This window comes from Heptranchias perlo, chromosome 9 (assembly GCF_035084215.1).
Source record: "Heptranchias perlo isolate sHepPer1 chromosome 9, sHepPer1.hap1, whole genome shotgun sequence".
Lineage (NCBI taxonomy): Eukaryota > Metazoa > Chordata > Chondrichthyes > Hexanchiformes > Hexanchidae > Heptranchias > Heptranchias perlo.
The window spans coordinates 68,829,184-68,855,437 of record NC_090333.1 but is presented as its reverse complement, the minus strand read 5'-3'; positions in this window follow the sequence as shown (position 1 = coordinate 68,855,437).

The window sequence follows — 26,254 nt, the reverse complement described above, 5'->3', positions numbered from 1 at the left end:
CAGCCCCAGGACATTGCTGCAGGAGTTCCTCAAGGCAGTGTCCTAGGCCCAAAAATCTTTAGCTGCTTCATCAATGACCTTCCCTCCATCATATGGTCAGAAATGGGGATGTTCGCTGATGATTGCACAGTGTTCAGTTCCATTCGCAACCCCTTAAATAATGAAGCAGTCCTTGCCCGCATGCAGCAACACGTGCACAACATCCAGACTTGGGCTGATGAGTGGCAAGTAACATTCGCGCCAGACAGGTGCCAGGCAATGACCATCTCCAACAAGAGAGAGTCTAACCACCTCCCCTTGACTTTCAACGACATTACCATCGCTGAATCCCCCACCATCAACATCCTGGGGGTCATCATTGACCAGAAACTTAACTGGACCAGCCACATAAATACTGTGGCTACGAGAGCAGGTCAGAGGCTGGGTATTCTGCGGCAAGTGACTCACCTCCTGACTCCCCAAAGCCTTTCCACCATCTACAAGGCACAAGTCTGGAGTATGATGGAATACTCTCCACTTGCCTGGATGAGTGCAGCTCCAACAACACTCAAGAAGCTCGACACCATCCAGGACAAAGCAGCCCGCTTGATTGGCACCCCATCCACCATCCTAAACATTCACTCCCTTCACCACCGGCGCACAGTGGCTGCAGTGTGTACCATCCACAGGATGCACTGCAGCAACTCGCCAAGGCTTCTTCAGCAGCACCTCCCAAACCCGCGACCTCTACCACGTAGAAGGACAAGAGCAGCAATCACATGGGAACACCACCACCTGCACATTCCCCTCCAAGTCACACACCATCCCGACTTGGAAATATATCGCCGTTCCTTCATCGTCGCTGGGTCAAAATCCTGGAACTCCCTTCCTGACAGCACTGTGGGAGAACCTTCTCCACACGGACTGCAGCAGTTCAAGAAAGCGGCTCACCACCACCTTTTCAAGGGCAATTAGGGATGGGCAATAAATGCTGGCCTCTCCAGTGACACCAACATCCCATGAACGAATAAAAAAAAAATCATCCCTCAACCAACATCACATTATCTGGTCATTATGTTTGTGAGACCTTGCTGTCCGCAAATTGAATGCTACGTTTCCTACATTACAATAGCGACGACAATTCAAAGGTACTTTATTGGCTGTAAAGTGATTTGGGATGACCTGAGGCCACAAAAGACGCTATATAAATGTAAGTCTTTCTTTTTTAAAAGATGTGGAGATGCCGGTGATGGACTGGGGTTGACAATTGTAAACAATTTTACAACACCAAGTTATAGTCCAACGATTTTATTTGAAATTTACAAGCTTTCGGCAGCTTCCTCCTTCCTCAGGTAAATGTCAGGAACTACTCGAAGCCTATGCATTTATAAATCACAGAACAATACATGGTGATTACAGACAGTCTTTGCAACTGCCCGTTGCCAAGGCAATCACCGTGTTCAGACAGAGAGGTGTTACCTACAGAACCCCCGAATATACATTCAACAAAAAAAAAACCAACAAACAGAGAGAGAGAGGCAGAAACATCCGGAAGGCAGAGAAAGCCAGCAAATGACCCGTTATATTAAAAACAGATAGCTTTTGTTCGCTGGTGGGCTTACGTGTAGCGTGACATGTATTGCTCTTTTTTTTAGAAGAGCAATACACATTCATTTGGCACTGTTGGTACAATCATTAAACTTGTGATCTGACTGCACCAGTCTTTCAAATGCAAGTGAATTTAATCACTCCTGCCGTCTGAAAGTGCCTCCCTGGGAGGAATGAGATGGCCACAACAATACATCCCCACCTACCTGCATCCTGATCTGATTTCCCAAGCAACGTGAGGTACACAATACTCCAACACTTTACATTTAGATTATTCCTGAAGTAGTGACATTCAGCTGACAATGAAAAAATTCACTGAAGTGCAATCAAACTGGCCCAACAAACTTAGCTTTGTGTATTATATGGGATAACACAGGTTACAGTGCACTTTAGAGGAATATAACAGGTTCACCTCTGCATCTTAATCAGGCCGACCCAAATGAAACTGGGGGAAAAATGACATTTGGGGAATCGATTTCCCAATTGGAAATTTTAAAATATATATTCTCAAAAGTTTATTAAATTTACACTTTAAATAATTGCAAATATAATATTAGTAAATGGAGAGATAATTCAGTTAAAAAATGGTTGGGGAAGGGAATTGTTAATTAAAAAGAGATCAACATCTGTAAAACGAAATGAAAACTTAAAAGCAGAAACCCTGGGATATTGAAATAAAAACAGAAAATGCGGGAAACACTCAGCAGGTCCGGCAGCATCTGCTGAGAGAGAAACAGAGTTAACAATTCAGGTCGGTGACCTGTCATCAGAACTGGAAGAAGTTAGAGATTGAACAGTTTATCATCAAGTGCAGAGCCAGGGAAAGTGTGGGGGTGCGGGGGGCAGGAAAGAATAAAGGGAAGGGCTGTAATAGGACGGAGGGCAGGGCTCATTAAATGATAAAAGGGATGATGGTACAAGGCAAAAGCGGGTGGTAATGAGACAATAAAGAAACATCTGCAGTATTTTACTTTTACCCTGGGATATTGGGGGTAATTCTAACCCCCAAGAACGGGTGGGCTGGGGACGGGATGGGTCGTAAAAATAGTTGATTTCTTCAGTGGGACTGCATCTCGGCTCCAGCGCACCCATGCGGTTTAACCCAGGCGCGTGAGGATGCGTGCGTGCAACAGAAACACGGAGGTCACGTCCCCACTTAGAGCCAGCGGGCCGATAGTTAACGGGGCAATTTAGATAATTTGAACACATGAGGTACTTCTCCTGAACGTGTCTCCCGTGGCTTCTGAAACATGCCATTGAAAGGGAGGCGAGTTTCAGCCAAAGCTCATTTGGCCCTTTTAAACCAGTGATTGACACATCTCAATAAAAGGTGAGGTATTGCCGCTGGGCACTCAGTTCTCTCAGACAAACGTTTGGCTGGGAGTTCTTCGTGTTTAGACTGAGATTTCTTTGTTGAGACTGAGAATTCTTGTGTTTAGGTAAATTTATGTACATTTTGGAGCCCCACAAACTGATAAGATCAGGATGGGGGCGCACAATGGATTTATTCCACAGTACATCTGAGGAGGAGGCACATCACCATCCGCGGCAGGCACCGCGTGCACTTCTGGGAGCTGCAAGTGCACAAGACAGAGGTGTACCACAAGGACCTGGAGAAGAGCAGAGAGGAGACCAATGAAGGGGCCGAGGTCGCAGGAGGCACGACCCACGTGAGAGGGTCTACAGGCAGAGGCTGAGCTTCCTGGACCTCTCTGAGGAGCAGTGCCTACGCAGGCTGAAATTGAGTCACCAGGTGGTTGCAGACATCTGCAGCCTCCTTCATGAAGAGCTGTTCCCGGCTGGGCCCGGTGGCCACCCATTGCCCGTTGCAGTTAAAGTCACCACTGCCCTCAATTTCTTTGCCTCCTGATCCTTCCAGGGTGCCACCGGTGACATCTCCAGGGTCTCTCAGTCGTCTGCACATAAGTGTATTCGACAGTTCACAGATGGCTTGTTTGCCAGGGCATCCCACTACGTCCAGTTCCTCCGCGACGACATCAGCCAGACTGAGAGGGCAGTGGGTTTCCACTCTCTGGCTGGCTTCACACGGGTGCAGGGCGCAATCAAGTGCACACAAGTAGCAATCCGAGGACCACCATATGAGCCAGGACTGTTCATCAACTGAAAGGGATATCACTCCATCAATGCATAGCTGGTTTGTGACCATCGGAAGTGTTTTCTGCAGGGGTGCGCCAGGTTCCCAGGTAGCTGTCATGATTCATTCATTTTGGGCAAGTCCAACATTCCGGATCTCTTCCAGACAGGAGACAGAGTTAGGGGCTGATTCCTGGGAGACAAGAGATACCCCCTGCAAACATGGCTCATTACACCTGTGAGAAGCCTATCCAATGAGGCACAACTGCGGTACAACCAGAACCACATCACCATTAGGTCTGTCAACGAGCGAGCCATAGGCATGTTGAAGATGTGATTCAGGTGCTTGGATAGATCTGGGGGAGCCCTTCAGTACTCTCAGAATAATCATGGTGTGCTGCGTCCTGCACAACACAGCGCAGCAGAGAGGGTTACAGGTGGAGGAGGACGAATGCGCTCAGCAATCATCCTCTGCTGGCGGCAACATCGAAGAAGAGGAAGAGGATGAGGAGGACGAGGAGGAGGAGGATGAAGATGGCGAACCCATTGCCAGAGCAGCCGCGCACGTAGCTGCCCGTGATGCCCTCAGATCTAACATCTCATAATGAGATGTGCAATGTGAAGATTTTGACATAGTCAGGCCGTCTGGAACAATCACCACCAGCACCATCACCTTACCCGCCCCCCTCCCTTTGCACAAAACAGTCCTTCAACCACGCAGGCACACATTGCACACCCGCCCAATGGGTGTCGTCAATTCTTGGTGTTCATGATGAAGCAAATGAAAAGGCGACTTCACAGATGCAATAATGGTCAAGACGTGGCAGTGGTGATAATGATTAAATTTATTGTGGCTTAACAAAAAAATATATAAATGAACATCATGACTTTTTGCCAAACACCCTTGTGCATACCCTTGGTGAACTATAATTGCTTAACCTTATGCTTCCTACCATTTCTACGTGGTGCATCCCCTGTGGCTTTGGCAGAGGTAGTGGCAGGTTGCTCAGATCTGTTGGCTGGAGGCTGCAGAAGGTAACTTGAGACGTCAGCTACTGATAGACAGGAACGACTTTTGAACTAAAGTAACCTGAGCTCAGTCCTGGAACCGGTTTGAATTAACCAAGTTTTGTGAAAGACAAAGGAAATGTGATAAGACACAAGTCCTTATTTAGAAAAGGAGTAATGAGGTAATGCTACCTAAGTCCTTGGGTAATGCTACCTTATTCCTTGGGACAGAGCCAATGAGGAGAAGACATAGGCAAAAAGCGAGTAGGCCTAAGCCAAAGGGGGAGAGACAGCACAACTTGAAGAGATAAGATTCGGAATAAGAATGAAGGATCTGGGGCGTGGAGCCAGAGCGAAGACTCTGGAGACCAACCATCGCGGAAGTGGAAGACCCTACGTCAGAGACGTAGAGACGAAGTCGAAACAGAGTGAGAACGGAACGCCTGGCCAGCATCAGCTCTCCTTTTCGGGTATTATCCTTCATATTCTGTGACCACTCAGGGAGTGTCAGAGAAACCTAGTGAGTGTGTGTTTAGATCTTAGTTTGGGTATAAGACTGTATAACCTGGTGTAAACTGCATGTCTATATCTAACCAGACGAATAAGCTATATGTACACGATCTAACGACATGAATAAAGTGAATTAAGAGTTAATAGACAATTGACTCTTCTCCTCTGTGTACTAAGCCAGTAACCATAACCGGTGACCTCCGGTCAACAGATCCCTGTCCTGACTGCTGGAATGCTCTCGGCCTATATTCTCTGGGTTTTGGAGTCCGTGAGGGCCCCGCCAAAGGCTGCTCCACCTGCACCTGTGCAGGGGCAGACTCTGCCATCAGTAGAGGAGGCAGCAATGCGGGTAGTGGTTGGGGGGAGGGGGAGGTGCAACGGGTGAGACGTGGGAGCGCTTTGAGTGAAGTCCCCACTTCCATGTCCCCTTTCACCATCATCCCTCTCCCGGTTCAGTGTAACATCACTCCCACCGCTCTGCTGGACAGCAGGCTGATGAATGCCACGTTGTAAGGCCAGGGATAAGGTATCTGTCATCCTGTTTAAGGTGGCAGACTTGTTGGCATGGCCTGCATAGACTCATTTGAGAGCCGTGCTCGAAGTTCAATGGAGGCTGCTACTCTCTCCATTGCAAACATTCTCGCACTTACCTGCGACAACAATCCACTAGCGATGGAGTTGGACTCGTCCATCCTTTCCGTTACGGTAGAGATTGTGTGTGGCAAAGGTGAGCTGTACTTCAATCATTCCCCTTCTCAACGATGGCCCCCGGGGTTCAGCATCTGTGTCCAGCTGAGCAGAGCTTGGAGAGGAGTGCGCTCCCACCGATGCGGACTCTCCACAGCTGTCCCTGCCACCAGTGTCTGCTCGTGCTCACTTGTGAATCACCAGGTGACAACCCAACTAACTGCAGAACAGGACCCACTGAAGTGTGAGTATCTGCGCTGGTGCATTGCTCTACTTCCTGTGACGGTGCACCCTCAGAAGGAATGAGCTCCTCTGAGGAATCGATGTCTTTCATTTCCCCTGATTGTTCTTGAAGTCGTGAAAGCCCTGGAAGACAACAGGAAGCGATATGAATTATTCATCGGAAAAATGACAATCTTTCCAATGGCCATACTGAGGTCTGGCACAGTTCACTCATTGACAAAATCAATTCATCCTGTGTATGAAAGACGTTAAAATTTTGTCACCAGCCATGTGCGGGTTGCCAGTCTCTCCATCTCTGACGGATAGGCATGCAACTTATTTCCATGGCCTCTTCCTCCTCATCTGTTAGCTCCACTATATGTGGTGGACCACCTCCAGTTCTGGTCCTCTCCCTTGCATTTTGCGCTCTCTCCTCCTTCAAGGGGAGAAAGAACAGACCTGTGAGTGACTGAAGGTGACACTTTCACCCAAATGATGCATTGCTTTGGGTGAGGCTGAGCTGGTTAGGACATTAAAACACTTCCTGCACTGCAGCCAAGACCTAGGCACCATGCTCCTGCTGCTCACCTCTCCTGCCACCTCCGGCCACGCCTTCTTGGTGGCAGAAGCAGGTTTTTTTCCACCTGTCCCCTGGGTATAACACCTCCCTCCTGCTTCTCACAGCAGCCAGTAGTATCTCAAGGGAGGCATCAGAGAACCTTTCCTCCAGGTTCTTCCATTTCGCTTTTTCCTCCTTTCTCCTCCAAAATCCATTTTTATCTTGGCCCTTTAAATAGTGGACTTCAGATCACCTCATGCGGGTGCACAGTATGCCCGCTGCGCAGCTTGGAGACGCGAAACCCAGAAGTAAAAATAAGTACCTTCAGTTGAGTTCTGATCGCACAATCCAACGCGCTCAAATTACTTCCGGGTTTCCCACGCGGTTATTTATCCACCCGCTGACTTCCCACCTCCGTGTTAAAATCATGCTCATTGTGTCTGGAATCTCACTAGCGATTCGAAAAGAAAACTGCAACAGCATTGTGCTCGTTGGCTTGTATTAAAGGGCCATTGTCCTCATTTAAAAAGTCTGCAGCAAACGTTCCTTAATATTTGGGAGGGTAAAAAGCCAGATGAACCATGTGGCATTTGTATTACGATGACACTGTGCCTTTTAGTGATATATCCCCATTCTGTTTAAAACATTCTGTTATTCATCCGGAAAAAAAATTGTCAAGCAATTTTGGTTATGAAGAAAATGCCACTTTAAGTTCTGCATCAAGGGCTTATTTTATATCAATCATCAAACAATGGTGTCAAGTTGAGGTATTTAGCTAGTACCTGTGGATTGACACAACCTATGTACATGTGAGCAGACTGCAATTTGCTCTAAGCAAAAGCCACAGAAATTACCCCCACCCACAATTGAAATGACCGGTGAATGATAGTGGGCCATTTCTGTGGTCTTCGGTGATACTCCTGGGTTACCCACACTGAGAACCAGATAACACCATGCATGAGTCAACAGTTTGTAAATTCACAAGCAGAGGAAGTATTTCTCTCACCATGTGAGTCAAATCAGGGACAGCGCTAACAGGGGAATCCCACAGTAACAATGCACAACTGCACCGAGTCCAGAAACTCATACTTCAAAGGTTGAAATGGGGTATACAATAGACAAAAAGGATTTAATTATTAATGCCAATGGATATAATTTTTTAACTAACGCATGATAAATGCATCATCCCATGTTAAAGAATACAAAGTAACAGAAAAAGACTAGAATGGAGCAATAAGGTTTCGGATATGTGTTCATTCTAATCCCCTTGATAGTATACGACACAAACACACAGATAGTCCATTGCCCTCTAAACTGCGATTAAATGAAACCCTACATCACTACAGTTTAATTTACGTGATGACGGACCTCCAGTTAAATCGTCATGGAGGGCTTGGGGGCAATTTTAACCCTCAAGAACGGGTTGGCTGGGGGCGAGTGGGTATTTAAAATAATTGATTTTTTGAGCGCGACCGCAACCCGGCTCCAACTTCCGGGTTTAATGGTAGTGTGTTTGGATGTGTGCGAGTAACCTACTTACCAGAGGTAGGTCCATAACTAGTGCAGGCGGGCGGGTAGTTATCGCAGCAATGAGACATTAATCTGGCCTTTTTAAATTGAATTTTACTGACCTTGAAACTTAATGCCTGCACCGCGGGTTTCCCGGGGCTCGTGAATCTCACCAGTACAAAGGAGGCAAGAAGGCCTGGACTGATGAGGTGAGTGCCTTTATTGCGCTTCTTGTGGGCCAGGAGGAGCAGGGGTGTTTCCTCCAGGCCTAACGCCCTTACCTGCCACGATCGGATTCCTGCGATTGGCCGACACCCCTCCCCCAATGTCTGAGACCCTCCTCGATGTCTGAAACCCCCTGATGTCCGAGACCTGCCCCGATGTCCAAGACCCCATCGATGTCTGAGACCCCCCACGGTGTCCGAGACCCCCCCCACAATGTCCGAGACTCCTCCGATGTCTGAGAACCCCCCACAATGTCCGAGACCCCCCCCACAATGTCCGAGACCGCCCGGTGTCCGAGACCCCCCACAATGTCCGAGACCCCCCGATGTCTGAGACCCCTCCACAATGTCCGAGACCCTGCCGATGTCTGAGACCCCCCGCAATGTCCATGACCCCCCCACAATGTCCGAGACCCCCCCACAATGTCCGAGGCCCCCTTGATGTCTGAGACCACCCCACAATGTTCAAGACCCTCCTCGATGTCTGAAACCCCTTGATGTCCGAGACCTGCCCTGATGTCCAAGACCCCATCGATGTCTGAGACCCCCCACAGTGTCCGAGACACCCCAAAATGTCCAAGAACCCCCAATGTCTGAGACCCCCCCCAATGTCCGAGACCTCCTCCACAATGTCTCAGACCCCCCACAATGTCCGAGACCCCCCCAATGTCTGAGACCCCCCCAATGTCCGAAACTCACCTCGATGTCCGAAACCCTCTGATGTCCGAGACTCTACCCGATGTCTGAGAACCCTCAGATGCCTGATGCCTCAATGTCCGAAACCCCCACAATGTCCAAGACTCCCCCTAAAATGTCCGAGATCCCATCACGTATCTGAGACCCCCCCAATGTCTGTCAACCCTGATATCCGAGACCCCCCTCTGATGTCCGAGAGACCTCCCGATGTCTAAGACCCTACCGATGTTGGGGACGCCTCCAATGTCCGAGACCCCCCCTCCGATGTCCGACTCCTCACCTCCCCAACGATCTCCGACTTCTCACCTCCCCAACGATCTCCGACTTCTCACCTCCCCAACGATCCCCGACTTCTCACCTCCCCAACGATCTCCGACTTCTCACCTCCCCAACGATCTCCGACTCCTCACCTCCCCAACGATCTCTGACTTCTCACCTCCCCAACGATCTCTGACTTCTCACCTCCCCAACGATCTCCGACTTCTCACCTCCCCAACGATCTCCGACTTCTCACCTCCCCAACGATCTCCGACTCCTCACCTCCCCAACGATCGCCGACTCCTCACCTCCCAACGATCGCCGACTCCTCACCTCCCCAACGATCCCCGACTTCTCACCTCCCCAACGATCCCCGACTTCTCACCTCCCCAACGATCCCCGACTTCTCACCTCCCCAACGATCCCCGACTTCTCACCTCCCCAACGATCTCCGACTTCTCACCTCCCCAACGATCTCCGACTCCTCACCTCCCCAACGATCCCCGACTTCTCACCTCCCCAACGATCTCCGACTTCTCACCCCCCCCAACGATCCCCGACTTCTCACCTCCCCAACGATCTCCGACTCCTCACCTCCCCAACGATCTCCGACTTCTCACCTCCCCAACGATCCCCGACTCCTCACCTCCCCAACGATCGCCGACTCCTCACCTCCCCAACGATCGCCGACTCCTCACCTCCCCAACGATCCCCGACTTCTCACCTCCCCAACGATCCCCGACTTCTAACCTCCCCAACGATCCCCGACTTCTAACCTCCCCAACGATCCCCGACTTCTAACCTCCCCAACGATCCCCGACTTCTAACCTCCCCAACGATCCCCGACTTCTAACCTCCCCAACGATCCCCGACTTCTCACCTCCCCAACGATCCCCGACTTCTAACCTCCCCAACGATCCCCGACTTCTAACCTCCCCAACGATCCCCGACTTCTAACCTCCCCAACGATCCCCGACTTCTAACCTCCCCAACGATCCCCGACTTCTCACCTCCCCAACGATCCCCGACTTCTCACCTCCCCAACGATCTCCGACTTCTCACCTCCCCGTCACGCTTCCCTCCCGTCCCCCATCCAACCCCCAAAGAAAACTAAAATATAATAAAGAGTAGTCAGCAAGGATTTCAAAAGGGAAAATCATGCTTGATCAACCTTACTGAATTCTTTGAGGAAGTAACAGAAAAAGTAGACAAGGGTAATGTAATAGATGTAATATATTTGGATTTTCAAAAGGCCTTCGATAAGGTACCGCATTGTAGACTCATGACTAAGGTCAGAGCATCTGGAGTCGGGGACAGGTAGCAGACTGGATAGCAAGCTGGCTACAAAACAGAAAAGAGAATAGGGACTAAAGGTAGCTACTCAGACTGGCAAAAGGGAAGTGGTGTTCCACAGGGATCGGTGCTGGGATCACTGTTGTTCACAATTTACGTTAATGATTTGGATTCGGGAATCGGAAGTACAATTTCAAAATTTGTGGATGATGCCAAATTGGGGCTATAGTTAATACAAAGAAAGAATACGTCAAAATTCAAGAGGACATTAATAAACTTGCAGAATGGGCATGTAATTGGCAAATGAATTTCAATATAGATAAGTGTGAGGTGGTGCATTTTGGTAGGAAGAATAAGGAGGTCACATACTGCTTGGATTTTTTTTTTATTATTCGTTCACGGGATGTGGGCGTCGCTGGCAAGGCCGGCATTTATTGCCCATCCCTAATTGCCCTTGAGAAGGTGGTGGTGAGCCGCCTTATTGAACCGCTGCAGTCCGTGTGGTGACGGTTCTCCCACAGTGCTGTTAGGAAGGGAGTTCCAGGATTTTGACCCAGCGACAATGAAGGAACGGCGATATATTTCCAAGTCGGGATGGTGTGTGACTTGGAGGGGAACGTGCAGGTGGTGTTGTTCCCATGCGCCTGCTGCCCTTGTCCTTCTAGGTGGTAGAGGTCGTGGGTTTGGGAGGTGCTGTCGAAGAAGCCTTGGCGAGTTGCTGCAGTGCATCCTGTGGATGGTGCACACTGCAGCCACAGTGCGCCGGTGGTGAAGGGAGTGAATGTTTAGGGTGGTGGATGGGGTGCCAATCAAGCGGGCTGCTTTATCTTGGATGGTGTCAAGCTTCTTGAGTGTTGTTGGAGCTGCACTCATCCAGGCAAGTGGAGAGTATTCCATCACACTCCTGACTTGTGCCTTGTAGATGGTGGAAAGGCTTTGGGGAGTCAGGAGGTGAGTCACTCGCCGCAGAATACCCAGCCTCTGACCTGCTCTCGTAGCCACAGTATTTATATGGCTGGTCCAGTTAAGTTTCTGGTCAATGGTGACCCCCAGGATGTTGATGGTGGGGGATTCGGCGATGGTAATGCCGTTGAATGTCAAGGGGAGGTGGTTAGACTCTCTCTTGTTGGAGATGGTCATTGCCTGGCACTTATCTGGCGCGAATGTTACTTGCCACTTATCAGCCCAAGCCTGGATGTTGTCCAGGTCTTGCTGCATGCGGGCTCGGACTGCTTCATTATCTGAGGGGTTGCGAATGGAACTGAACACTGTGCAATCATCAGCGAACATCCCCATTTCTGACCTTATGATGGAGGGAAGGTCATTGATGAAGCAGCTGAAGATGGTTGGGCCTAGGACACTGCCCTGAGGAACTCCTGCAGCAATGCCCTGGGGCTGAGATGATTGGCCTCCAACAACCGCTATCATCTTCCTTTGTGCTAGGTATGACTCCAGCCACTGGAGAGTTTTCCCCCTGATTCCCATTGACTTCAATTTTACTAGGGCTCCTTGGTGCCACACTCGGTCAAATGCTGCCTTGATGTCAAGTCTGAATGGGGTAGAGGAGCAAAGCGATCTAGGGGTACAGATACACAAATCACTAAAAGTAGTGATGCAGGTTAATAAGGCCATAAAAAAAGGCAAACCAAGCACTGGGGTTCATTTCTAGAGGAATAGAATTGAAAAGCAGAGAAGTTATGTTAAACTTGTACAGAACCTTGGTTAGACCAAACTTGGAGTATTGTGCACAGTTCTGGTCTCCATATTATAGAAAGGATATAGAGGCACAGGAGAAGGTGCAAAAAAGATTCACCAGAACTGAGAGGATATGCTTATCAGGAAAGGCTGAACAAACTTTCTCTAGAAAAGAGAAGGCTGGTTTGACCTGATAGAGGTCTTTAAGATGATGAAAGGGTAGACGTAGAGAAAATATTTCCATTTGTGGGGGAGACCAAAACTAGAAGTCATAAATATAAAATAGTCGCTAATAAATCCAATAGGGAATTCAGGCGAAACTTTTTTACCCAGAGAGTGGTTAGAATGTGGAACACGCTATCACAAGGAGTAGTTGAGGCAAATAGCACAGATACATTTAAGGGGAGGCTAGATAAGCAGATGAAGGAGGAAGGAATAGAAGTGTATGCTAATAGGGTGAGATGAAGTAGGGAGGGAGAAGGCTCGTGTGGAGCGTAAACGCCAGCATAGACCAGCTGGGCTGAATTGCCTGTTTCTGTGCTGTAGTTTCGATGTAACTCTAAGTAACTCGATGTAAATTTTGAAATCTGAACTTATTATAACCGTGACTCATCTATTCATTTTATTTACTTCTACATGATCCGAGTTATCAGCTTTCATTTAGTATAACAGGAAAAAGTCAACCCCAATGATATCCGTCGGCAGGTGGGAGTCGGATGAGGTGATCCACAGGAATCTTTTTTTAAAAAAAGAACGTATTTACCTTTTCAGCCCTCTTCTGGGTTGGCTGCCCCTTCTTGCCCGCTGCTCCCGGTGAGGTCAGCACCGAACGGCCCAACGTGGCTATCCAGAGTTAAAATACAGTTGGAGTCTGAATGACATCATCAGACCCCGACTTTTAAATTTCAATGATGGCCCTCGCCTGCCTGGTGCAAGGGCCCCGCTGGCTGGCCAGAACGCACCAGTTAGAATGGTGTGCAAGGCCAGCGAGGATCGGATGAGTAGGTCGCCATATGGATTTTAATCCCCCACTTTCCCTCGGACTACCCCCTTCTCATTGAGTACGCATGCGGGGGAGGGTAGGAGGCTTAAAATCACAGCTTTTATGTCCAGATGTCCAGATATATATAGACAACGACCCACCTCCTGTCAATCTGAGAAATGTCCATTTACCACACCCTTTGCTATTGCCTTTCGACCATCTTTCATCCAGACCAGCACTTTCCCTTTTATGCCATAGGCCCTAATTTTCTTAGCCAATTTCTTAATTGGCATTTTATCTAATGCTTTTTGGAAGTCCGTATCAATTGCCTGTTCCACCTCTCCCATGTACACTTTGGGTTATTCTTTCAAAAAATTCTATCAGATTAATCAAACATGACCTACCTTCACAAATCTATCTCTGGTCAGTCCATGTATTCTAATGTATTTGTTTATTTTATCATGATCTCTGGTAATTTTCCTGCTAATGAACACAATGCACACGGCTCCATCAAATCATGGATTGACTAGATGGTAGGCATTGTATTTTCAGTGCAATCAGATTCTCTTGAAGTGTTTGAAGCATTAACACTGATTACAGTAAGTTACACTGCTTCTCAGAAGATGTTTAAATGATTGCACAATGGAATCAGTCATTATCTGTGAGCATGGTTGGAGTTTGGTGATTGTGTGGTTGGTATGTGGTCAGGCCATGGTTTGAAGCTGATTGTGGTGGAGTTTGAAGGCTCAGGGGGAGTTTGGCTGGGCCTGGTCAAGGGGCAGATGAAAATCCATACATCCAAAAAACAATCAACTGCACCAAAAAAACCTGCAAACACCATAACCCAAAATCTGATAATCTCATTAAAGTACCAACTGCATGGCAACTCCAAGTAACACAATAACATTTAAGGAAAAGATCAGAATGATCTTTTCCTTAAATGTTATTGTGTTACTTGGACCTTGTCGACATCTAAACCACATGTCCGACAGGTTTGTATGCCTTAAGTGCAGCAGTTCCATTAAGCTGAATGTAGTGGGGAAAGAATTGCTCTGTTTGCTATGTATAGCGATATTGGAAATGCATTCAATGTTTATGGTTTTGTTACACATGGGGACCAGAACAATTCTCACCCCAATGTTACTAAAATCATGCAACTAGAACAATGAAATAAGAGGGCCATTTTCATCTACTGGCGCAAATCAGTTCTAAATGGAAAAGAACATAACAGAATGGTTATGTGATAATAGAATTCCATTTTCTCGGGTAAGCTCACTTGAATAATTATTCACAGGTTCAAGTGCAGATTTGGACAGGTGCAGGAAGCAGACTAGTGTTTGGGTTGGAAAATTGTACAAGGGTGAAATTTTAAAGGGATGCTGGCAATTAAAGGGAACTGTCAGAAACAAGGGGATAATTATCTTTGCAGCTTTGGGAAAAGCTCAGTAGGTATTTCAAGGCTGAAGTGGGTACAGGGCTAAGAAATGTCAGGCCAAAGCAAAGAGAAAGGAAACCCTTGAGTCCAGGCATAAATTGGGCTTTGCCAAGTAGATACGACAGGGCCTGTAGATATGGGTGATGGCAGCATGGCGGGTGTGGCAGATTAGGGTGCACCGGGCATCGATCACCCTGGCATGCAGTGCCAGTGACAGCATGACATACTGTGATTGAGACAAGAAAGCATCCAACATTACGGTTAGTCAGGCATCCATGGAGTTTAACGGTGCTATTGGGTGTGCCACTCTAGGTTCTTTCGGGATTAGGAGCTTCTCCTCGTACTAAACGTCTGCCAAATGTTCAACTCTGCCTGCAGATACAGGTGGGCATACAGGACCTCTCATGCAGCCAGATCTGCCTGGCATTCCTTTGTGGGTCCTCCTCCTCCTTCTCTTCTAAACACCATAGATTGGGGGGTTCCCAGTGAGAAACCCATTGATGCCAATCATTCTAATTTACATAAATTAGCATAAAGCTTTCCGAGAACCTAAGTGCTGGCAGAAAAAAAATAAAAACAGCTAAAAAGTGATTGAAGTACGCTTACTTTAATATTACTGTATCTTTTCCATGACCTTCAATTACCTAGCAACCCTAGGCACCCATTATCACATATGCATGATTCTAAATGAATATCCTGCACATCGAATGCCAGGTAATGGTACGTAGGACTTTCCAGGATCCGTCAATGGTTGTGTCAATTGTAGCAGTATTTAACTTTGGAAAACAGGTAGCAACAGGAAAGAAGCATCCACTTCTATCATGTGACACGTTTACCCAGAGTGCAGGGTATAATTAACTGCGCTCACGTAGCCATGCAAACCCTTACTCATTAATGTAAATTCATTCTCAAATAGAAAGGGCAACCATGAATAGAACATGCAGGTAGTCTGCAACCATGGAAACAGAATTAAGCATGTCAATGCCCATTAACCTGACAACTACCATGATTCCTTCAATCTGTGGCACTCAACGACACCAGCCAAGATGGGTTGGGGATGGTTGTTTCGGGACCAAAGATGTGCACGATCCAAGGACATGCCCTGAGAAGAGGTACAAGGTGGTCCACGCTTCCATGAGCTCTGAGCATGTGTCCTTTGGGGTCTCAGAAAGCACAGGAACAAATTATGGGGTATCTGTCTCTATTGCACCTTGTTGCTGTGCCAACAGCTGAGGGAGAAGCAGTGACATATTGAAAGCACACACCTTTAGTGTATCCACTCGGGTCATTACTGGAGTCAGTGCAGTGCGCATCGAATTTAATCTCTGAACAGCAAATTGCACACCCCTGTGCATAGTGGAATCATCACCTAGCTACCAATGTCCATGTTTGACCCTTCTCAATGTATAGGACAGCAAAAAGAACAGTCCACTGCAGCATCACATGGCTTTAACTGAAGATAAGTGGGTTACACCTAAATCAGAGCAAAAACAAGGCAAGTGGCATGTTTACCCTGTTGAAAACTGCAAACTTAATCTGACATGAATGTGGGCAAGAATGAAAGGTTTGTTAATAAACTGCTAATTGGGGGTTAAAACAGCAAACAGCTTGGACTCACAAATGTCTGAAACTACACAACTTCCGGTCCTATCTTCCATGACTCTCTAAACTAAAGGGGTGGCAGGTTCATGAATTAACCAAACATATTAAGCAAAACAAAAGTGAACAATATCTGCTTGCATCAATAAGTTAGTGTTTTAAAAGTGAGTTTATCAAGCCTACCCAGTAACAATCTTTATGTCTCTAGATAATGAGGTCCAGATGACTGGATCTTTTAGAAATGGTCTCTGAACCTATTTTGACAGTTAAAAGAGTTTCTTTCACAGAATTGTTATCAGATTTTCTCTTACCTATGATTTTCCACATATAATCAGCTTATTTCCTACCAATTCAGGGTTAATACAGGAACCAGCTCAATAACCCTATATGAACTTAAATTTAATCACATAGCATTTTGTTAATCGCTTTAAAATGATAGAATCATACAGCACAGAAGGAGACCATTCAGCCCATTGTGTCTGTGCCGGCTCTTTAAAAGAGCTATCCAATTAGTCCCATTACCCCGTTCTTTCCCCACAGCCCTGCTAATTTTTCCTTTTCAAGTATATATCCAATTCCCTATTGAAAGTTACTGATGAATCTGCTTCCACCACCCTTTCAGACAGTGCATTTCAGATCATAACAACTCGCTGGTGTAACCCTGCCCGGTGCCAGGGTTAAGGACATCTTCTCGAGGCTGGAAAAGAACTTGGAGCATGAAGGGGAGGATCCAGTTGTCGTGGTGCATGTTGGAACCACGATATAGGTAGAACTAAGAAGGAGGTTCTGCTGAGACAGTTTGAGGAGCTAGGGCCTAAATTAATAAGCAGAACCTCAAAGGTTCTCAGGACAATCTCTGGATTACCAGCTGAGCCACGCGCAAATTGGCATAGGGTCAAACAGATCAGAGAGTTAAATACATGGCTGAAAAAGTGGTGTGGGGGACAATGGTTTTGATTCATGGGGCACTGGCACCAGTACTGGGGAAAGAGGGAGCTGTTCCGATGGGAGGGGCTCCACTTAAACCGGGCTGGGACCAGCGACCTGGCGAATCGAATAACTCAGGCTGTAAATAGGGCTTTAAACTAAAAAGGGTTGTGGGGGGGGGGGGTCAGGTGAGGGGAAATTTAGAAATCTAATGAGAATACTCAAGGCAACAGGGAAGTGTAGTGATTTGGGTAAAGATAATCAGAGTGTGGCAGGAAGGGATAGAGAGTTTACCAATAATAGTGCATCAGCAAATAATATAAAAGCAGGGAAAAATGGTAAAAAGTTAAAATTAAAGGCTCTTTATCTGAATGCACGGAGCATTCGTAACAAGATAGACGAATTAGAGATAAATGGGTTTGATCTAATAGCCATTACAGAGACATGGTTGCAAGGCGACCAACGTTGGGAACTAAATATTCCAGGGTACTTGATATTCCGAAAAGACAGGCAGAGTGGAAAAGGAGGGGGTTGTTCCCTAATAATAAAGGATGACATAAGGACAGTGGTGAGAAAGGATCTTGGCTCGGAAGGTCAGGAAGTAGAATCTGCATGGACGGAAATAAGAAATAACAAGGGGCAGAAAACACTGGTGGGAGTAGTCTATCGGCCCCCTAATAGTATCTATACTGTTGAAAGAGTATTAATCATGAAATAATAGGAGCTTGTAACAAAGGTAATGCAATAATCGTGAGGGACTGTAATCTACATATAGACTGGGCAAATCAAATTGGCAAAGGTTCTCCGGAGGATGAATTCATGGAATGTATTCGAGACAGTTTCCTAGAACAATACATCATGGAACCAACCAGGGAACAGGTTATTTTAGATCTTGTATTGTGTAATGAGATGTGGTTAATTAATAATCTCACAGTAAGGGGTCCTCTGGGGAAGAGTGATCATAATATGATAGAATTTCACATTGAGTTCGAGAGTGACGTACTTAAGTCAGAAACTAGAGTCAAAAGGCGCTAAATTGGTCTGTGTAGCATCCGTTGTTTCGGCGCTACACGGTGTCTCCGATATCCAAGATGGCGTATTGGATGTGCTCGCATGTTTCCTGCGTGACGTGCGCCAGATGCCATCTTGGTATAGGAGTTAGCGCAGGCGCAGATAACGAACGCTGGAATCATGTAAAGTTGGGAGAAAATGGCTTCAATCAGTGTGCAATGTTGATTTAAAGTGATAGACACCATTTTGGGACTTAACGCTCAACTCAACACACAGTCTTAACCCTGACCATCTGAATGTGTCTTAGAGTGCCTGGAGGACCCCCCACCGGCGCTATTCAAAGGCGCCATTTAGGGATTTACAGGTTAGTGGCTGGATTGTTGCTTCTGGCTGCCGAGACATTTGTAACTGTTTTTGGAGGTTTCCTATACTTGAATACTAGGACTAGGGGACATAGCCTAACATTTAGAGCCAGGAGGTGCAGGAGTGAAATTAGGAAATGCTTCTACCCGCAAAGGTTGGGAGAAGTTTGGGAAGCTCTTCTGCAAACGGTAGTTGATGCCAGCTTAATTGTGAATGTTAAATCTGAGATTGATAGATTTCTGTGAACCAAGGGTATTAAGGGATATGGGGCTAAGGCGGGTTTATGGAGTTAGATCACAGGTCCACCATGATCTCACTGAATGGCAGAACAGGCTCGAGGGGCTGAATGTCACTGCTATTTGCTGCCTACTGATATGCGCTACCTTCTCCTGCAAGGAAACGGGACGTGTGTCTGGGTGATGTGCCTGTCATGTATGAATAGCTGCCAGTGTGTGTGGCCTGTGAGTTGTGGGTCGGCGGCTTGCAGCAGTGGTAATATGCGAGGGTGAGAGGAAGCATCCGATTGAAGTGAAATCCCACTTCGATTACTTTTTGCTTCTTATTTATCTTAGGTCCAGGAGTTAAGTCCCTGTGATGTCGCACAGTAGTTGTCTCTTGGTGCAGGTCTGCTGCTGCTTTTATTCCACAATCTCAGTCTTCTACTCTCAGGTCCACTACCGCTCTGCAGGAAAAGTTTGGAAAAGCAAACTCCCACACTTACCGAACTCTCAGCACACTGTGTAATATCTGCACACCGTGCAGTCCGCACTGACAGGCCCCTGTATTTCTACAGTTGAGACTCAGATGAGTCAGGCCTGCCCCACCTTCAGGTACCAATTGAATCTAGCTAACCAATTAACTTGCTACAGCAGCTCTCTGCTGAAGCCTGACAGAAACTTAGAAATTTAAACTTTTAAATTGACCTTAAACAGTTGAAGCAATATGCACTAGATTTAAAGAGATTAACCCTTCAACTCCCACACTTACCGAACTCTCAGCACACTGTGTAATATCCGCACACCGTGCAGTCCGCACTGACAGGCCCCTGTATTTCTACTGCAATCCCCTTGCAATAAAGGCCAACATGCCATAGAAACATAGAAACATAGAAAATCGGGCCTGCTCCGCCATTCAAAATGATAATGGCTGATTGTCTAACTCAGTACCCTCTTCCCGCTTTTTCCTCATATCCCTTGATCCCTTTAGCATTAAGAAATATATCTATCTCCTTCTTGAATACATCTAATGACTTGGCCTCCACTGCCTTCTGTGGTAGAGAATTCCACAGGTTCACCACCCTCTGAGTGAAGAAATTTCTCCTCCTCTTGGTTCTAAATGGCATACCCCGTATCCTGAGACTGTGACCCCTGGTTCTGGACTCCCCAACCATCGGGAACATCCTCCCTGCATCTAGTCTGTCTAGTCCTGTTAGAATTTTATGTGTTTCAATGAGATCACCTCTCATTCTTCTAAACTCTAGTGAATATAGGCCTAGTCGGCCATTTGCCTTCCTAATTGCTTACTGTACCTGCATGCTAACTTTTTGTGTTTTTTGTACGAGGGCACGCAAATTTCTCTGAACACCAACATTTAATAGTTTCTCATCATTTAAAAAATATTCTGTTTTTCTATTTTTCCTACCAAAGTGAATAGCCTCACCATTATCCTATATTATACTCCATCTGTCACTTTCTTGTCCACTTTCTTAACCTGTCTATATCCCTTTGCAAACTCTTTGTGAACTCCTCACAGCTTACTTTCCCACCTAGCTTTATATCATCAGCAAACTTGGATACACTACACTCGGTCCCTTCATCTAAGTCATTAATATAGATTGTAAATAGCTGAGGTCCAAGCACCGATCCTTGTGGCACCCCATTAGTTACAGCCTGCCAACCTGAAAATGACCCGTTTATCCCTACTCTCTGTTTTCTATCCGTTAACCAATCCTCTATCCATGCTAATATATTACCCCCAACCCCATGAGCCCTTATCTTGTGTAACAACTTTTTATGTGGCACCTTATCAAATGCCTTTTGAAAATCCAAATATACTACATCCACTGGTTCCCCTTTATCTACGCTGCTAGTTACAGCCTCAAAAGACTCTAATAAATTTGTCAAACACGATTTCCCTTTCATAAAACCATGTTGACTCTGCCTAATCATATTATGATTTTCTAAGTGTCCTGTTACCATGCCCTTAATAATGGATTCCAGCATTTTCCCGATGACAGACGTCAGGCTAACTGGCCTGTAGTTCCCTGTTTTCTCTCTGCCACCTTTCTTGAATAACGGGGTTACATTTGCTACCTTCCAATCTGTTGGGACCGTTCTAGAATTTAGGGAATTTTGGAAGATCGTAACCAATGCACCCTCTATCTCTGCAGCCACCTCTTTTAGAACCCTAGGAGGTAGGCCATCAGGTCCAGGGGATTTATCGTCTTTTAGTCCCATTAGTTTCTCCAGTACTTTTTCTCTACTGATATTAATTACTCTAAGTTCCTCACTTTCATTAGCCCCTTGTTTCCCTACTATTTTTGGTATGCTTTTTGTGTTTTCTACTGTGAAGACAGATACAAAATATTTCTTTAACGTCTCTGCCTTTTCCTTATTCCCCATTATAATTTCTCCTGTCTCAGCCTCTATGAGACCCACGTTTACTTTCGCTACTCTCTTTCTTTTTACATACTTGTGGAAGCTTTTACAATCTGTTCTTATATTTCTTGCTAGTTTACTCTCATATAATCTATTTTCTCCCTTTTCATCAATTTTTTGTTCATCCTTTGCTGGTTTCTAAAACTTGCCCAATCCTCAGGTTTACTATTCTTTTTGGCACATTATAGGCCTCTTCTTTTAATCTAATACTATCCTTAACTTCTTTAGTTAGCCACGAATGAATCACTTTTCCCGTGGAGATTTTATTTCTCAATGGAATGTATATTTGTTGAGAATGTTGAAATATTTCTTTAAATGTTTGCCATTGCTTATCTGCTGTCATACCCTTTAATCTAATTTCCCAATCTACCTTTGCCAACTCGCCCCTCATACCTATGCAATTGGCTTTATTTAAGTTGTCAAGGTGAGTGAGTTCAAGTTTCAAGCAGCATATCCTACCAACTGCACCATTAGCCTCATCCACTGCTCAATGCACTACACCCCCCATCACCCACCTACCAATAATCTCTTTCAAATCAATACTCAACCCTTCAAATTAAATGCTTCCTCTCACCCTCACACATTACCACTGTTGCAAGTCACACACCCACAACTCACAGGTTGCACACACTGACAGCTATTCAACCATGACAGCCATGCAGGACACTCACTGACATACTTCCTTCTTTCTTGCAGGAGAAGGCAGCGCACAATAGGAGGCAGCAAGAAACAACTCAACGTCCTAACTCCCACGCAGGAGACAGTGCTGGCCACCATGGGAAGGGCTATCACTGAGGCCGTGGCCACTGGCGGTACCGGAGGGATCGATGATGAGGGTCTCTTCATACCTAATCCTACTTCTCACTTCAATCTACAATCTTTTCTGACTCACGTGCTGCAGATGATGTAAGCACACACTTCTTACTTTCTCCTCCCTGCTCACCACAACTCAACCCGTGTCCCTTTGTCATTTCAGATACCCAAGTACTGGAACCTGCCCAGTCAGAGGAGGCAGAGGAAGATGACAGTGATGATGAAGAGACACCGTCACTCGATCTTACACTGCATGTAGTTTCGAGGCTAGGGTAGAGGAGATACCGGACACAAGTGCGCAGGAGCCAAGGCGGGAGGAATGGATACCGCAGGTGCCAGCTCGTCAGAGGACGAGGTCGCTCAATGGTTCTGCTGCAGAGGAGTCAGATGATGACTTCGATGGGTCAGGCTACAGAAGAAGGCTGATGGGTGTACACCACCAAATGTTTGGGGCACTGGAAAGCCTGTCAGAAAGGCTGCAAACAATGTCAAGGAACGTGGAGGAGTCCAGCTCCAACTTGGCGCAGGGCTTTGCACAGAGCTTGGAGCCCATCTTTTCCCACATGGAACAGGTGGCCACCTCCATCAGAATACCTGTGGAGCCCACCATGATGCAGCGTCTGATGACCGATGTCACAGCTTCCATTGCAGCACAAACATCTGCCATCAAAGGTCTGACTGCTGCATTTGGAGCTCAGACTGCTGCCTTGGAAGCTCAGAGTACTGCTATCGTGGCTCTAAGGGTCACTGTTGAAAGGGGCTTCCAGGGCAACACAGCAGTCCAGCAGTCTGTTCTCCAGCCGATCACCAGGAGTGCTGAGGCACCATCCCGGGAGAGTGGCCGTGGTGCCATGGAAGACGATCCTGCTGTCCTCTCTCAGGATGACAGCATTCCTGCTCCCACCCTGCTGCTCTGCCAGTGTGCTTGCTGGTGCCTATCAGCCAGGCAGCCTAGACTGCGATGGTACAGTCTGAAGCCAGGCCCCCTCGGCCCAGAGCTGCTCGAGGTCGACCTCCAAGGCCATCTGCCCTCTCCTCAATTGAAGGTCAGCAACCTTCCATCACCCATGCTCCAGCCACTGGGGATGCACCTCGTAGGAGCACTAGGAAAGGTAAAGGCACACGAACGACAGGCACTAAGGGAATGCACAAGGGTGAATAGTCTCGTTTTGTTTGCGTCATTTCATGTGTTAATTTATAAATGTAGATTTGAATTTGTATTTGGTGGTGGGTTTTATTTCTGCGATGAGCTGAGGGAGGAAGCAATGTGTAATCATAAGGAGGATGATTTGATGGTCATGATAGAGAGAAATGGTAAGGAGTGTGGGACTGTTGGTGAATGGGGAGGTGTCGTTGAGGTTACTGATATCGCTCATTAATAATCTGATCACACAGAACCCTGGCAGACAGGGCCTGTCTACCTTGTAACCTTTCTGCCTCCTCCTCCACTTCCTACTGCACGTTCTCCTCCTCCTCTTCCGCCTCTGCTCCTTGCTCAGGATCTCGCCTGATAGATGGAGGCAAGGGCTGTTCTAGGGCTGTTCCCTCATAATGGCGAGGTTGTGCAGCATGCATTATATAACGACAAATCTTGATATCAGAGTACTCAGCTGAGTGATACAGGGCTTCTCCAGAGCGGTCCAGGCAGCGGAAGCATTATTTGAGGACGTCTATGGTTTGCTCGATGATGTTACGTGTAGCAGCATATTTCTCATTGTAGGCCTGCTGTGCACGTGTGCATGTGTTCCTGGCCGGAGTCATGACCCATTTCAGCCTTGTCACCCAGTAGCCAGTCTTTGACTTGCCATGCTGGTTGAAATAATACTTGGCACAGAGAACTGCCACAGGATGAAGGAATCAGTCTACTGCCACAATAGCGGGCATTGACCTGCACGATGCGCTGCGTGTGGTCGCACACCAGCTGCACATTGAGGGAGCGGAATCCCTTTCTGTTCATGAATATGGCCGAGTTCAGATGTCGAGCACACATGGCAATATGCATGCAGCGAACGGCACCCTGCACCACGGGCAAGCCTGCAATGCGAGAAAACCCTCATGCTCCGTTGTCCTGCTCGTCTCTGGCAAGAGGGAATGAGATGAATCTGTTACTTAGTCCGTACAGAGCCTCCGTGACCTCACTTATACATCAGTGCACTGCAAACTGCGAGATGTTGCTTATATCGTCAACAACAACCCAAAAGGACCCAGAGCCATAAAAATTAAGCACCACGGTTACATTAACAACCACAGGCAATGCTGTCCTTACCCTGCTTTGAGGCTGCAGTTGTGGCTGCAGCAGTCGACAAATTTCAGTCACGTCCTCTTTACTGAACTGCAGACATCTGATGCACTGGTCGTCGCTGGAGTTGAGGTAAGAGAATTGGTCCCTGAAAACCCTCCACTGATTTGGCCTCCTGCTGAGTGCCCTGCTCCTCCTCCTCCTCCTCCTCCTCCTCCCTCCTCCAGCAGCTTGTCCTGCTTTGCGTGGCCTCTCTTCATTCTCCCAGTCATGTTCAATTCCCAGAGGACACCCTAACAGGCCACTCATGTCTGGAAGGAACTTTTTTCAGCACTCTATTGTAAATGTCACGAAAAGTACTGCAAGACCAGCCAGAATATTGAAACTTTATCCAAGTATAGGAAACGTCCAAAAACATGTACAATTGCACCAGCAACGAGGATCAATAATCCAGCAATTAATCTGTAAGTACTTCATGGTCCCTTTAAATAGTGCTGGTGGGGGGGTTCCTTCATGCCATTTAAGTCCTGTTCAGCTGTGCGATGTTAAGATAGGGCATTGGCTGGAGCGAGGAGTTCGAAAATGTCACTGGCTGCTTCAAATCAGCATTGCACACTCAATCACATCATCATCTCTTTGCTCTACATGCTGCCCGCAGTCGTTAGGTGTGCATGCGCAAACCCCTTTACCAAGATGGCATCCTGCGCACTTCACATTGGAAATGTGCGCTGTATCTCGGACGCCATTTTGGGGGCCTAGGTGTCCGCGTAGCGCCTACAAAGCGGCCGCTGAATGGCCCAACTTCGTCCCCCACATTCCCAAAATTCCACGTGGTGATTTGTGCCACCGTTACACCAATGAGAACTGAGTTGTACTCTCCGATGTTCTGGAGGGTCGTTTGCACCTGATTTTCATGGGCCAGCTCATTAGTAATATTAGCATAAATGGAGTGATTTGCTGAGGTGCTTGGAAAGTAGAGTGCTGCCTTTGAAAAGCTGGAACTGCCGAAGATTGCACCAGCAGCCATGGGGTAAGCAGATAGAGAAGAAAGTGCTTGCCTCAATGACTGGAGTGCCAGCTAGCTTAACTACACGCCTCATGACTGTTTTTGTGCCACTTTACAAGAATGTCCGAGATACGGCGCACATTTCCAATGTGAAGTGCGCAGGACGCCATCTTGGTAAAGGCGCATGCACACCTAACGACCACCGGCAGCATGTAGAGTAAGGAGAACCCGGCAGAGACAGGCAAGAAAGGCAGCAGGTATGACACAGAGGCCGAGAAGGTGTCACAATTTCCACTGAGTCGAACTTGCTGGATGAAATAGAACAAAGGAGTGACCTGCCAGAAAGGTCACTCGTGCCACGGGAGGGAGGTAGCACTGGCACTGAGTGCCAATTCCCTCATCTCCAGGACTGCAGACCTGTGCCAGTAAAAGTTCATTGACCTGACCAGGGCTTGCAAGGTTACACACCCATGCTCCCCTTTCCTCCTTAGGAACCATGTCTACCAGCACACCTGCTAAAAGAAACAACTTTACAACGAGCCCTTCACAATGCACTCTGGTTAAGAGGGGCACTAAATTAGGATCTTACAATATAGGAACCTGTCCACCTCAACAGCAATCATTTGCTTACAAAACACTAAAACCCCTTCCTCTACTTTAACTAGTTCACCTGACGAAGGAGGAAGCCTCCGAAAGCTTGTGGAATTTAAAATAAATTTGTTGGACTATAACTTGGTGTAAAATTGTTTACAATTAACTAGGTAATACCACCAAATTTCTTACCTGGGGAAGGGAGTTCCACAGACTCACGACCCTCAGAGAAAACATTTCTCCTCATCTCCGTCTTAAATGGGAGACCCCTTATTTTTAAACTGCGGCC